Genomic DNA, 7,897 nt, shown 5'->3' with positions numbered 1-7,897 from the left:
TAGTGCTTTTTTTGGGTGCCAAGTGGGCATCATGTGGTGCCTGAGCAATGCATCTGAGTCATCTATTTCGGTTTTTGACGGCTCGGATTTGGAGGGAGAAAAAAATAGAGAAAGATGAGAGAGAGTAGTGGAGTGAGAGGAGACTCAAGAGAGAAAGAGTTTCAATCTGAACTGTCCAACATATTTTTGGATGGTTTGAATAGACTGCTCGTGCACCACGTGGGCACAGTCATGAACCACGTCGTACCCACCCGGCACCAAAAAATTTCTCCTAGCGCTTGATCTCTATATTTGTATTAATGTATTCACAACCCCAAATCTCCCCCTATATAAACTACAAACCAACATACGACAGTCCGACCACAAATGATAAATTACACTTAGCAATGGATACCCCAATTCTAATCCTTCTCATTTTTCTACTCTTATCGTCTCTACCACCTCTGTTTTCAATCTCATCACCACATGATACGTTACCCACATCTTCATCTCTCTTTGTTTCCGACGTCCTAATTTCAGCAAACGGAATCTTCTCTGCTGACTTCCACAACGTTGGCGAAAATGCCTATTGCTTTTCCATATGGTTCACTGAACCCACATCCGATGGCAATCTCATCGTCGTTTGGATGGCCAATCGCGACCAACCCGTCAACGGAAAGCGCTCGAAACTCTCTCTCTTCAAATCCGGCAACCTCATTCTAACTGACGCAGCCCAATTCACAGTCTGGTTCACAAACACCAAATCACTGTCCCCACTTCATTTACAGCTTCTAAGTACCGGTAACCTCGTTCTTCGAAATCAAAATGGTTCAGTTTGGGAAAGCTTTGATTCACCGACGGATACCCTTCTTCCAAACCAATCCATGACCCAAAATTCAAAACTCGTTTCCTCTAGAAGCCGTAACAATTTCTCATCTGGGTTCTACTCCCTGTTTTTCCAGGATGATAACGTCATCCGTTTAAAATTTCACGGGCCGTATATTTCCGCCGTTTACTGGCCCGATCCATGGTTGAACAGCTGGCAGGTGGGTCGGACCCTTTACAATGATAGTCAAATTGCGGCGTTTGATTCATCTGGGTATTTCAGATCCAGTGATGGTTTGGAGTTTAAAGCTTCGGATTTCGGGATTGGGGTCTGGAGAATATTGAAAATGGATGCGGATGGGAATGTGAGATTGTATAGTTTGGATGAGGGGAGGAGGATATGGAGAGTTTCTTGGCAAGCCATAAGTCAGCCGTGCAAGATCCATGGAGTTTGCGGGCCCAATGCGATGTGTAATTATGATTATCCCGGGGAGAATGCTGGTCGGAGATGCTCTTGTTTACCCGGGTAATGTTTCCAGAGTTTTGAAATTTTAAATTAGGGGCCGGCGAAAAATCCAATCAACCAAAAATCATGAGCGCGCGGATTGTGTTATGTATGTGAGAAAATACAAAATTTAAGCAGGTTGGTTTGGCTGCCGGCAAAATTTCTCTAACCGCCTTTAACCCAACCAAATTCACTATACCTACAAATTTTAAGCAAGATGATTTGGTTGCCGATAAAATTTCCCTAACCGCCTTTAACCCGACCAAATTCACTACACCTACATGCGTAAGTAGATATTAGCAGAGTCGGCCTTGGGCTAATTCCCGAGGTGCAGCAGCTTTAGGCCTTCGAAAGTTAACCCAAAGAGAAAATCTTATTTTCGGCTGTGCTGTAAACAATTATTTACAGCACTTAATCGTGACCATTCAAAAGTGATTTGGACGGTCAAGATGTTAATGAAACCTTTTCGAAGAAGAGTTAATTGTGACCGGTCATAATTAAAATGAATCTCAGTCATTAATTGCCTGAATAAACGACTGCGATTGATTGGTGCTGTATACACGCTCTTTACAGCACAACTGAAAATAAGACACTCTCTAACCCAAAACTAGGCCTCATTTTCCAGACGAGAACTTTTTTTATATATATAAGTTGTTCGTGTTCTTGCAATTGAGGAGTCGTAGCACTTACGGTCAGATATTGGTTATTAAAGCTGCACTTCCTCGGTTTGACTCTCAGGACTCAGGAGGGTCTTCTTTTGGCAAACTAATTCTTTCTTATTTTCTCTTAGGGATGGCAATTTGAACCGAACCGATGGGTACCCGAACCGATAACTGAAATTATTCCCGAACCATAACCGAAATTTTTCCCGTGGGTACGGGTATGGTTGGCACACAAGATAACCGAACGGGTTTCGGTTCGGTTATGGTTTAGCCGATACCCGAACTGAACCGAACTAGTAAATTACAAAATTACCCCTGCCTATATATATACACACATACGTGAGTTAAGGTTTTCCAGTCCTATTTCATTTTCTCACTTCTCACTTCCAGGCGGCGATTTTAGATCTAAGGTCTCTCTCTCTCTCTCTCCCTCTCTCTGCAAAAAAATCTCTCTCTCTCTCTCTCTTTCTCCACGAAGCACCTCCACTCCCTTCTCCCCCAAACTCTCTCACTTCATTCATCGCTGGCCGCGGAGCCCGCTCATCCTCCTCCGTCATCGTACATCTTTAGTAGGCCCCAATTGCCATCGTTGTTGATTTTTTTCTTCCGGCCATTATGGGTTTCTGCAACTCCCACCTAAGGTAGAGAACCTCCTCAAATGGAGAAATTGATCCCACAACAAATTCAAAGGTCTGGAAGTTAATCAAAATTCCAAATTCCTCAAATCAAATCATTTCTCCAGTCTCCTCCAAGTCTGCTGCTTTAAAAAATATATATATGTAAAGGCCGAGAACAAAAATTAGATCTTCTGCTTCTCTCTCCCTACAGATCTCTGTAACTGTTGGTAGCTATTTTGTACTCTTTTTATGGTTTCAAAATCCACAGGTGCCTATATGAGTTGCTGATTTTGTGGTTTTTTTTTTGGTTTCTGATTTTGTACCAAATTCGGGTACCCAATCAGTTTCGGGGACCCGTTTGGTTCGGTTATGGTTCTTCCTTTCTCTCCCCGTTCGGGTATCTGGACGAATATGGGTAGGCTTTCGGTTTCGGGGATCGGGTACGGAAATCCCCATATCCACCCCGATTGCCATCCCTTCTCTAGTTAGATCTAGGTAGATAATGACAATTCTCGCATCATTTGTATTCTACTCCTATATTAGTTATGCTCAAGTGAGTGATTGTAGATATTACTCAAAGCACATGAAAAATGTTTTGATAAGTTTTTTTTTGCCTTCATTTATTTCAATTTTATTTCCAACTTCTAATATCAAATTCACAAATAAAATACTTTTGACTATAAATAAATCAAAATAATTAATTTTCACTCAACAAACTCTGATAAAAAAAAGATTTAAAGTAAACAATTCTCTCATTGCTAAAAATAGCATTCTTATGGTTAAAGTTAATTACATGATTAGTTAAAAAAAATGCAGTATATGAGTGGTATTTCGTTATGTTTGATTTTTTTTCTAATGGTATAAAATATTTTAAAATTTTATTTTAGTTAAGTTACGAAACTAAAATACCATATTCAATATTCATACCTTATATTAACCACCTATATTGATATTTTTTTTTAATAGAAAACCTAAGGCCTCAATTTTAAAAATCGCTTTAATCCTCCAAAATTTCAGGACTGGCCCTGGATACTAACATACCAATGCTAAAGTGTACCTTAATATACTTGTTTATGAGGGAAAAATAAAGAAAAATCCAAACTTACCCTCGTTAACTTACGTTCCCCACCTCATTTTATTTTGGATGAGCTAATATTAAAAAAGTTGTAAGAAACATATTATAGATCCTTAAAAGACTCAAAGAGTGAAGTTTTCTCCAACCTGCCTAAATTGTTGAGTTAACTCGCCAAAAAAGTCAACCAAATCGTTAGTTTTAAAGGTCGTTAGATTGGCGGTGACAGTGAGTTAGAAAATTGTCAACCTGCCAAGTACGAGTTGGTAGAAAAATATACCTTCAACCTACCCAAATCGACTTATGCTCGCCCTAATTAAGTCATATTGTTGTCATGTATTTTAATTAGCTTTAGAATGACAATGACACTCTGTAAAATTTGTTATTTGTGTTTTAACACGACAATAATTTAATCTTTAGAATCTGCACAAATAAAAATGAGTACTGTTGGGGTTTCGAACATCCAAACTCACAATCGAACATACACAATCGAAGAACAAATCAAGAACAGAAAACAAGTACAAGTAAGAAAAGAACAAGCTGACACAGAGATTTACGTTGTTCTGATTTAAGCTGATTGCTCAATCGTACTCCATGGGAAGCCAGGGTATTTCACTATAATGAAACTATGAAAGTGTTATAATGGAGGCAGCCCTAGGTGTACCTTTAATAGTTGCAAGGAACCCTAGTAGATACAAAAAAAAAAAAAAAAAGCCCTAAAACTGCTCAAAACGAGCAACTTCGCTTGCCCAACCACCCGGGCGGGATTGAAGGCCGCGCGGGCGGGATTTTCAGTGACCTTGGTTCCTATTTATTCTTCACTGGCCGTCCGACCCGTCCGGACGAATTTGTGCAACTGCATACGAATCACAATCAGACTTCACACTCAACAAGTACCACTTTCAGAAAACGACTTGTTGACTTCTCTCTCTCAATCTTACCCGCTAACTTTCTTTTCTTTATTTTACTTGAGGAAAACTTTTTCACGAAACTTTCCATAAATAGTTATTTACGAAGGTGAATTTCGAGCGTTCAAAATATTTTGGACGGTCCGAATTCTACCTACGAAAAAGTTTCATTTAAATTCGGACCATCCAAAGTCAAAATGGACGGCTGAGATTGCGTGACTCCATAAACAGTCTGTTTACAACGGTTCCGTGAATAAATCTCTTTATTATTAGTGTATTGGTAGGACTTCCATCTTGATATATGCAGTTCCATTAGTGCTCTTTGAATCATTGATTCACATGAAATTTTGTGTTGCAATTATGTTTTACAAACTTGTTTTGCTATTGTTGGCCAACTCTCCATCAGGTACAAGGCAAAAAACCCTACAGATTGGTCGCTCGGGTGTGAACCGGAGTTCAACCTCTCTTGCAACGCTGCCGAATCCGGTTTCATCAAACTTCCTAACGTAGAATTCTACGGCTACGATATCAGTTCCAACGATAATTACACATTGGAAAGATGTAAGGAAGTATGCTTAAAAAACTGTAATTGCTCCGGCTTCATTTTCCCGTATCGCCACGAATCTGGTTTTTACAGTTGTTATCCGAAGTCACGGTTGCTTAACGGATCTAGATCCCCGGCATTTGGGGCTCCTTTCTATGTAAGACTGCCCAAAGCCTCTCTCACTTCATATGTAAATCAAAAACAAGAAATCGGGTTACATTGCCCGTGGATTGCACAAAACTTGCTACTTGATAGAGCATACAAGAAACCCAAAGAAAACGGGACGTTGCAGTTTATGGTTTGCTTCGCCTTTGCATTTGGCGGAGTTGAAGTCATTTGTATATGTTTCGCATGGTGGTGGTTGTACAAAACCCAACAAAGTTCAAGTGAAAACGCACAAGGTTGCCTTCAAGTTGTGAGCACGTTTAGGAAATTCACCTATGACGAGTTGAAGAAAGCGACTGGAAAATTTAGGGAAGAAATCGGAAGAGGAGGTGGTGGGGTTGTGTACAAAGGCATATTATCCGATCGTAGAGTTGCAGCAATCAAGAGACTCAACGAGTCTAATCAAGGGGAAGCAGAACTCTTAGCGGAGGTGAGCACCATTGGAATGGTTAACCACATGAACTTGATAGAGATTTGGGGATACTGCGTTGAAGGAAATCACAGGCTATGGTTTACGAGTATATAGAGCGCGGATCGTTAGCAGAGAATCTTTTTTCTGGCACCCTTGATTGGGAGAAGAGGTTTGACATTGCTGTTGGCTCTGCGAAAGGCCTTGCTTACCTACACGAAGAGTGTTTGGAGTGGGTTCTCCATTGCGATGTGAAGCCTCAAAACATTCTTTTGGACTCTAATTTCCAACCCAAGGTTGCGGATTTCGGTCTCTCCAAGCTAGTAAACAGAGGGGGTGGTGGAAAGAGTTCGAGCTTTTCCAGAGTGAGGGGGACGAGAGGTTACATGGCGCCCGAGTGGATTTTCAACCTCCCGATCACATCCAAAGTTGATGTTTATAGCTACGGAGTGGTGGTGCTGGAAATGGTCACGGGAAAGAGCCCGATGACAACGGGTGGTCAGGGGTCTGGAAATACAGGGGAGATGGAACAGAGAGGGCTGGTTAAGTGGGTGAGGGAGAAGATGAATGGGAATGGAGAGAATGAACTGTGGCTTGAAGAGATCATCGATCCACTAATGAAGGGGAAATGTGATTTAAGGAAGATGGGAATACTGGTTCAAGTGGCATTGGAATGTGTAGAAGAAGATAAAAATGCAAGACCCACCATGAGTCAGGTTACAGAGAGACTTCTACTCCATGAAAAGGATGACTATGAAGAGGCAAAGATGGATATATGATTGACTTGAAATCAAGGGATCTCAGCGTATGGTTTCAGACTTTCACTTTATGCCTGCTTGCTTTCAATATAGTCTAGCCTTTAGAATATTTATTCATCATTCTATATGCTCTAGCTATTAGATAATGAGTGTCTGAACATTTTGTTTTCATGTCATGGTATATTGTCGATAGAATGCCGAATTGTGTTTTTTTTTTTTGGCTATGCAATGCAGAATTGTGTTTCTGAACATTTTGGTCTTGTTCATTTTGGAGTCTGAAAGCTCCTAAGCATGGTCTTCAATAAAATTTTTCTATCACTCTTCGCTCATTACTCACAATTTTTTTCAAGAAGCCTTCTTGAAATGGAACTTCAATTTTCTGTAACTACTGATGAACATAGTGTTGCCAATTCAAGGGGATTGTCAAACGCCCAAAATAAAATTTTGGAAAAGTTATTGACGCAATATTCGAAACAGTAATCTGCACAGCTTGTTGTAGATGAGGCACTGCCTAATTGGTTGTTGTCAAATAGCTTCTTTTTCAATTGTCAATTACATTGTCACATTAGCATGATGTATATATTGTTGCACAAAATGTTCCAATAATAGCATTACTCTAAAATCAAATCTCATCCCCTAGACAAAATGACCAATCGTCAACGTCTTCAAAAAAATACTGTTTACTGAAAAACTGATGTACAACAAAATGCTTGTAGATGTCAAAAATATAAAACATATCTCATTTATATAGCATCGCTATATGTGCTTTTGGCACATAAGTTGACGAATCACTTGCAACTCTTCGACCGTCCGCAGCCTAGCCCAAAGGCACCTTAAATATGTGATAACAATACAAAATCACCAGGGGGGAAAAATAATAAGTTACTGAGCATCAACTTGCGTAAAACTTCTAAATATTTAGCATTTTCCTTCTCACAATCTATCTACACTTTTGTACTACTTTATAAATTCACATGGCACTCAAAAATATAAATTGGCAACATATGGATTATTCAGTGCCGACAACACTAAAAAAATAAAAAAACAAATCTTATGTAAAAAGAATTTGGTACGTTTTTTGAAAAAACCCGCCACCCCCAGTTTTTCCCAAATTTTGGCTACATGCATACGTAAGCATCAGGTAGATTGTGTTAACTTCAATTGGATTTCACGTACTTGGACATCTACTATCCTATATCGTGCGTTGAGAATTTGTGCCCATATAGACGTAGTTGCTTGATATCTAACATGTTCTTTGCCGTAAGCCTGTAAATATTTACCATTTACACAGTAAATCGTGCTTGGCCATTTCTATTCGGAATTGTATCCATTTGTATCAAGTCCTCCCTGAATGCGTTGCAGAATATGTGAAATAATATTTGGGAGATTTAGTGATAGGTCCACTATAGACATTTCATAAATTCATAAGTCCACCATAAGTCCACCTAGTATC

General features: G+C 39.6%; 1 pseudogene; it reads left to right on the top strand.

Annotated features, from left to right (window-relative positions):
- Positions 1-354: 354 nt before the first annotated feature.
- LOC131331264 (putative receptor protein kinase ZmPK1) lies at positions 355-6,663 on the top strand (annotated as a pseudogene).
- The last annotated feature ends 1,234 nt before the right edge of the window (positions 6,664-7,897 follow it).

Source organism: Rhododendron vialii, chromosome 6a, assembly GCF_030253575.1.
Source record: "Rhododendron vialii isolate Sample 1 chromosome 6a, ASM3025357v1".
Taxonomy (NCBI): domain Eukaryota; kingdom Viridiplantae; phylum Streptophyta; class Magnoliopsida; order Ericales; family Ericaceae; genus Rhododendron; species Rhododendron vialii.
Note: the sequence above shows the minus strand (reverse complement) of the source record. Positions and strands in the feature narration are given on the sequence as shown.